General features: G+C 45.4%; 1 pseudogene; it reads right to left on the bottom strand.

Moving 5' to 3' along the window:
- Window positions 1-6,967: 6,967 nt before the first annotated feature.
- Window positions 6,968-7,721, bottom strand: LOC144701484 (heavy metal-associated isoprenylated plant protein 39-like; annotated as a pseudogene).
- Window positions 7,722-8,095: the final 374 nt, after the last annotated feature.

Below are 8,095 nucleotides of genomic sequence, written 5' to 3' on the forward strand. Positions count from 1 at the left end.
TGTGAAGATGCGTGGAAACAAGCCACATACTCAGCTTCCATCGTGGATGCTGCGGTCGTCTTCTGCTTGATAGTAGACCATAAGACGGCTCCCCGAGCAAGTACACAAATATAACCAGATGTACATCTTGTATTTAGACATCTGACAAAGCCTGAGTTTGAGAATCCCATGACTTCAAATTGATCTTATCGTCTGTACGTGAGCATCAAATCTTTTGTTCCCTGTTAATAGCGTAAAACTTTCTTGGCAGCTTGCCAATGCATGAGTCCAGGGTCACTTTGGTATCTTCCACGATATCCAGTAATGAAAACAAGGTTGGGTTGTGTACACATTTGAGCATAGTTGAGACACCCAATAACTGCAGCATATGGTTTATCCTTCATAGCTAGTCGTTCCTCGTCAGAATGAGGACCTTCTAATTTTCTTAGCTTGTCGCCCTTAACAATAGGGGCCTTTCCTGGAGAACAATTTTCCATCGAAAACCTCTACAACACATTTGATATGCAGGACCTTTGTGATAGTCCTAGAGTGCCTAGGGATCTATCTCGGTGTATTTGAATTCCAATACAAAGTGGGCTTCCCCCGTGTCCTTCATATCAAAATGGCTGGATAGGAAATCTTTGGTCTCCTTTAACAAACTACAATTTGAAGTAGCAAGTAATATATCATCAATATACAGCACTAGCAAAATCCAGCTGTTCCCACATTCCTTAAGGTATATACATTGATCAACAATGTTTTCCTTAAAACCGAAAGTGGTGATAACTTCATGAAATTTGAATTACCATTGTCTACAAGCTTGCTTTAGCCCATATATAGATCTATTTAGCTTGCAAACCATATTTTCTTTCCTTTGATCTCAAAACATTGAGGTTGCTGCATGTACACCTCCTCCTTCAATTCTCCATTTAAGAAAGCCGTTTTCACATCCATTTGATGCAACTCTAAATTGTATTGAGCTACTAAGGCCATTACTATTCCGAATGAGTCCTTTGATGAGACAGGAGAAAAGGTTTCACAATAGTCAATGCCTTCTCTTTGTGTAAACCCTTTTGCAACAAGTCTGGCCTTGTACCGCTCGACAGTCCCATTAGGGTTAAGTTTAGTCTTATAGACCCACTTGCGACCAATTGGTTTCTTCCCTTATGGTATGTCCACGATCTCCCATACTTGATTACTATTCATCGATTCAAGCTCCTCCTTCATTGCCTGAAACCAATGAACAGAGTTTCCAGAGTTCATGGCTTGTGAAAATGTACTAGGGTCATTTTTCCCTTCACCTATATCTTCACCTGATAAGTACACCACATTATCTGACGAAATTGCTGGCCTTCATTGTCGAGTAGACCTTCTTAGGATAACCTATTGACCTTGATGTAGATTTTCATCTACTTGAGGTTCCTCTAATGGTTGTGGTTGAGGTTATTCTTGGACTAGCACACTCACCCGTAAAGTATTATCCATTGTTGGAACAATAATTGGCAAGTATGTGCGAGTCAATTGAGGATGGTTGACACCAATGTCCTCTGTACCGTGATGAGGTTCCACTAACACAACCTTCCTTCAGGAATATGGCCCGATCAGACTCAACAATTCTACTGGTATGTGTAGGACAATAGAACTTGTAGCCCCTTGACCTCTCTGGATAGCCAATGAAGTAAGCATTGACTGTCCTTAAATCCAGAGACCTCTCCATCGGATTGTAAAGCTTGACTTCAGCTAGGCATCCCCATATATGCATGTAACCTAAAGAAGGTCTTTTATCAGTCCATAACTCATAAGGAGTTTTCCCTATAGACTTGGTAGGAACCTTGTTTAGTATATGCACGACTGTTTTCAATGCTTCACCCCACAACGAGATTGGAAGGGTCGAGTGACTCATCATAGCTCTAACCATTTCTTTAAGTGTTCTATTTCTCCTTTCAGCTATCCCATTCATATTGGGTTTGCCTGGCATTGTGTATTGTGGAACTATGCCGTGTTCCTTTAGAAATAGAGCAAATGGTCTTGGCATTTGTCCTTTATCATTGTATCAACCATAGTACTCTCCTCCTCTATCAGATCGTACTGATTTGATGGATTTAACCAGTTGGTTTTGTACCTCCGATTTGAAATTCTTAAACATCATGAAGACTTCAGATTTCTCACGTATGAGGTAAAGATACATGTATATGGAGTAATCATCTAGGAAGGTAACAAAGTACTTTTGGCCGGTGAAGCAAGGGTCAAAGGGTCCGCACACATCAGGGTGAATCAAATCTAAAGTATTCTAGCTTCTATTAGCAGATTTCTTGAAGGTATTAACTATTTCGGCCTTTATACGGTCAACACAATTATGGAAGTTAGTGAAATCTAGGGAATTCAAAAGTCCCTCCTTCACTAGTCTTTCCACTCTTGCTTGGGATATGTGTCCCAACCTTCTATGCCATAGAATACCAGAATCCTAAGCAACTCTTGTCCTCTTGAGCGAGTTAACCAAAGAAGTGGGTGTTTTGATTGAAGCAATGTTAAGCTTAAATAATCCATCTATTATCGCTATACCAATAGGAGTGTTTCCCCTCATTAAAGACATTCCAGATGAATCAAAAGATACTCTATAATTGTCTTTAACCAGTTTGGTTACAAAGATCAAATTTCTTTGAAAAGATGGAATAAAAAAGCAATCCTTCAAGATCAGCACTTCTCCGGTGTCCAGGGTGAGGCGATAGTCTCCCACAAATTTGACACGCGACCGCATCTTGTTGCCTGAGACGACGAATGCTTCGCTTTCATTTGGTGTTCACCTTGTCTAAGATCCCTACAAGGTGGTTGAAATGTGGATAGTGGCACCAGAGTGAATCCACCAACTCGATTGATGAACAGAAGCTAGATTTGATTCATGTGTAGTTACGTAGGCTACAATACCTGACTGACGCTTGGCCATCCATGCCTTTCTCTTAGTGCAGTCTTTCTTGGTGTGACCAAGCTTTCTGCAAAAGTGACACTTCACTTTGGGGGCCAAGCTCCTGGCCTTTGGGTGTCCCTTTGTTGCATTGCGCTTGGTCTGCAAGTTTCTTGACTTTTGGTTCATATCATCGTGAATGAATAAATTCACATTATTCATCTTAAACTTGAGCATACTAGCAGCCTGACGTTCCTCCTCTTGCACGCATTTGACACTTAACTCATTAAGTGACCATAACTCCTTGACCGCATTGTAGGAGATTTTAAAAAGGTCAAAAGTTGCTGGTAGCATTTGTAAGATGTAATGAACCACATATTTTTTCTGCATGTGTATGTCAAGCGCAGCCATTTGCATGACGATGTCACGCATTTGCATGATGTGTTCACGAACGCTTCCCTGTCCAGTGTAGGGAGTGTTGCTGAACCTTTGAATCATCGCTCTAGCTTTGACTTTCTCATTTCCAACAAACTATTGTTCTACAGTGTCTAGATATGTGGAGGCTAGACAGTCCATAGAAATAGGGCCCTTATGTCCCTTGGGACATGGTGCAACATATAGGATAGGGACAATTTATTGGACTTGACCAATTTGGCATGATATGCCCGCGACTCTGCATCAATTTCCTCAGTGGGATCATTTGGCTTAGTTTCATTGAAACATAAGTCCAAATCCATGAATCCTAGTTGGAAAAGCAGTGCTTCCTTCCATTCAGGAAAATTGGCTCCACTTAGCTTGGGAACCCAAATGCCGATGTGCTCTGTAGGAAGTGATAAAATAAAACACAATTTAAAATTTAATGTTCAATATGAGAGCACGTAGGTGGATGAAAGCAATAACTCATTATGAAGTTGAATATGGACCTATTGAGTTATGCGCAAGAAATTTATAGAGCATAGTACCGTAGGGTACTTTATACTCTATATTTAAAGCACATGCTAAACATTCCACCTATGTTACTACGAGCATAATAGTCCCACGTAGGTGAGTACATATTAATCTCAATTATTAACATACAAGTTTGAAAGCCATTTTCATAGATTAAATCTACGTTATGTAATTCAGCAAATAATCCCTCTTATCTGGTGCCACGTAGGTGATCGCCCAAATCGTCCTGATAAAATGCTGAGATTACTTAGCATTTCAGTTTTGCAATCATACCTTTACCATTATTACAACATGAATTTAAACTGAACATGTAGGAAAATTCATCACAATAATTATGGAATTAAAGACTGCAAACCCATGTATAGAAACAAACTATTGTAATTAATCAATAGAAAATTATGCTTAATCCAATAAAAAATATCTATAAACACCCATTAAATCACTTTGATTTAATTTAAGCAGTGAGGATATGGGCCATATAAATTGAAATAAATCAAATGCTCAAATTATAACAATTTTGCAATTAAAATTACCATTTCGTGCCTTTCCGTAGTGGGTTGTTTCAAGGGGAAGCCTAGCTGGGCAGCCCAGATGCCAGCCCTTTGGGTTAGCGGGCTGCCCTTAGGGGCCACCCAGAAATGCAGCCCAAGAGCCAACCCTTTTGGGCTTATCGGCCCCCCATAAGGGGCTGCCCAGGCGCAAGCGCCTAGGCTTATCGGGTCCCCTTCAGGGGCCGCCCAAATGGGCAGCCCAAGCACAAGAGCCTGGGCTTATCGAGCTCCCTTAAGGGGTCGCCCAAATGGGCAGCCCAGGCGCAAGCGCTTGGGCTTATCGGGCTCCCCTTAAGGAGCTGCCCAAATGGGCAGCCCAGGCACAAGCGCCTAGGCTTTTCGAGCTCCCTTAAGGGGCTGCCCAAATGGGCAGCCCAGGCGCAAGCGCCTAGGCTATCGGCCCCCCTTAAGGGGACGGTCAAATGGGCAGCTGAGGCGCAAGTGCTTGGGCTATCGGGCTCCCTTAAGGGGCTGCCCAGCCAAAGCTGCCCAGGCGCAAGTGCCTAGGCTTGGTGGGCCATTCAAAGGGTGGCCTGAGCGTTGGCCCCTTAAGGAGCCTGCACTTAGGCATGCCCTTCCCCTGTTTGACGTAAAGCCTGAACACGGTCGCCGTCGCCGGAACGGCGACGGCGGATTGATATATCATTGGAAACTCTTCCAAAGATGAGCATCTTAATCTGATACCACTTGATGGACATAGGAGAATACCTGTAGGTGCCATGACAGAGGATCAATACCTTCACCTCCTAGAATCACCTTTGGAAAAGGACGAACGGGATCCAGCAAGCCTGAGGCTCCCTCTAGGCTCAGGGATGTGGAAGACCAGGTAAGCAGCTCGTTTCACAGGATGCTGGTTGCCCTAATTCGTATGCATTTATAGGGATGGACCATAACCTCCCTTAAGCACATTAAACCCTAAGTGTACTCGTGTACCATGGAAAAGATGCTGATGCCCATAACCCATGAGGTCAGCAAGGTAAACAATCCAACAAGAGAAAGATAGAGAGGGAGAGGGAGAGAGTGGGAGGGAGGGAAGGGGAGAGAGAGAGAGAGCGAGGGAGAGAGAGGGAGGGAGAGAAAGGGAGAGAGAGAGAGAGAGGGAGAGTGAGGGAGGGAGGGAAAGCGAGAGAGAGACAGAGCGAGAGAGAGAGAAGAAGAGGGAGAGCGAAAACAAGAGACAGAAGGAGAGGGAGAGGGAACGAAAGAGAGAGAGGGAGAGAGAGAGGGAGGGAGGAAAGGGAGAGAAAGATAGAGAGGGAGAGGGGGAGAGAGAGGGAGGGAGAGAAAGAGAGAGAGGGAGAGGGAGGGAGGGAAAGGGAGAGAAAGATTGAGAGGGAGAGGGAGGGAGCAAAAGGTAGAGAGAGAGGGAGGAAGGGAAGGGAAAGAAAGATGGAGAGAGAAGGAGGGAGGGAGGGAAGGGGAGAGAGAGAGAGATAGGGAGAGAGAGAGAGGGAGAGAGAGGGAGGGAGGGAAAGGGAGAGAGAGAGACAGAGAGAGAGAGAGAGAAGGAGAGGGAGAGCGAAAGCGAGAGACAGAAGGAGAGGGAGAGGGAACGAAAGAGAGAGAGGGAGAGGGGGAGAGATCACGGGAGGGAAAGGGAGAGAGAGAGAGAGAGGGAGAGAGGGAAAGGGAGAGAAAGATACAGAGGGAGAGGGAGAGAGAAAGGGAGGGAGGGAAAGGGAGAGAGAGAGAGAGAGAGAGAGAGGGAGGAAAAGGGAGAGAAAGATAGAGAGAGGGAGAGAGAGGGAGGGAGGGAAGGGGAGAGAGAGAGAGAGAGGGAGAGAGAGGGAGGGAGAGAGAGAGAGAGGGAGGGAGGGGAAGGGAGAGAGAGAGAAGAAGAGGGAGAGCGAAAGCGAGAGACAGGAGAGGGAGAGTGAACGAAAGAGAGAGGGAGGGAGGGAAGGGGAGAGAGAGGGAGGGAGGAAAAGGGAGAGAAAGATAGAGAGGGAGAGGAAGAGAGAGGGAGGGAAGGGGGGAGAGAGAGTGAGATAGGGAGAGAGAAGGAGGGAGGGAAGGGGGGAGAGAGAGGGAGGGAGGGAAAGGGAGAGAGAGAGAGGGAGAGGGAGAGAAGAAGAGGGAGAGAGTAAGCGAGAGATAGAAGGCGAGGGAGAGAAAGAGAGAGAGAGGGAGAGGGAAGGAGGGAGAAAAAGGAGAGAGGGAGATGAAGAGGGAGAGAGAGAGCAAGAGGGGAGAGAGAGAAAGAGAGGGAGAGGGAAAGGAAAAGGGAGAGAGAGGAGGGGGAGAGAGAGAAAACGAGAGGGAAAGGGGGAGAGAGAGAGGGAGAAGGAGAGAGAGAGGAAGGAAAGGAGAGAGAGAGAGGGAGAGGGAGAGAGACAGAAAGTGGATTTTCACTCTCTTTCTTGTCTGCACTTTTGAAGCATTGACCGGGTAACAATATCTGTCAGGAAAAAAAACTGCCTTTCAAGAAAATCACTGCTTGGGTTCTTTAGCTAATAGTTAACTCATATACTTCACTTTACGAATGAACGAAAGGATAACTTTGCATTGAGCGTCCCCCAAAATTATCTCCGATTGATTTACATGAGCTGCGGCTACTCAATTTCGATCCTGTACCACATATTAGGTTTCAGCAGATGACACAGGAATTGGGGTCCTCTTCTTTGCTGATAACCGTGAAGTGCGTGGTCAAGTGGGGATTGTAGGCTCGGTAGACATGCTCTGCAGAGTCCTTCGGCTCCTCCATTTTGTTATCTGTCTTCGTGGGTTCTTTCTTGGGACCGACGGTGATAACATGCGTGTTCCAGCGCTTTCTGAGCTTCTCCACAACCTTGACGGGGTCGACCGTGCTGATCACGGTCATCTCCTTCTCCTTCATGTCCATGGACATTTAATTGATCCCTGGAGAAGACAATGACCGAGAAGACGATCAGAAACGATAAATGTTCCTCTGAAACATGGCAGAGAGGGATAGAGAGATTGAGAGAGCGAGAGAGAGACACTGATATATAGATTGATAGATAAAGAGAAAGAGCGAGTGAGACACACACAGAGGGAGAGAGGGAGATAGATGAGCGAGAGACAAGGAGAGAAAGATAGAGAAAGGCAGTGATAGAGAAAGGAGAGAGAGACATGCAGAAAGAGTAAGAGAGAGAGACAGAGAGAAGAGGTAACTCTGTACCTGAGAGCACGGAGACTGCCCTCATTGCCTTTTGCTTCTCATCGTCGTCGGCAACATCCACCTTCACTACGATCTTCTGTAATCAGATTGAAGGATCCCCGTTAGACGAACCTATTGCTTAGCGGTATCTGATTTTATAGATTGAATACCAAAGGGTAAAATGAGAAATCAAACGGTTTGGGATACGCACCTTCTCCGCCATTCAAAGTTGTATTCTGAGTAGCCGAGCTCGTTTTTCTAAGAGTGATTCTTCTCTTACGAGTCAGACTATGACCAACGGGATGGGGAGAAGAAAGTACGTAGGCAAAGAGTTGGGCTGTGCTGCTGCTATAGCGGAGGACTGAATGGTGCAGGTTTATTGGAGAAATGAAGCGAAAGAGAAAAACAATAAAAACACCGCGAGTCGCGTTCGCGTGCAGGTTGTGATACTATGCTGAATAAGCAGTCGTCACCTGAACAGAATAGGCAGATGTCATCATCACCTGCAGTCAAGCTCCACCCCCATCTTACGCCATGATAACCACCGCCATCACCTACAGTCAAGCGGACTTTATCAAACTCATTTTCTCTAATGTC

Source organism: Wolffia australiana, chromosome 3, assembly GCF_029677425.1.
Source record: "Wolffia australiana isolate 7733 chromosome 3, ASM2967742v1".
Lineage (NCBI taxonomy): Eukaryota > Viridiplantae > Streptophyta > Magnoliopsida > Alismatales > Araceae > Wolffia > Wolffia australiana.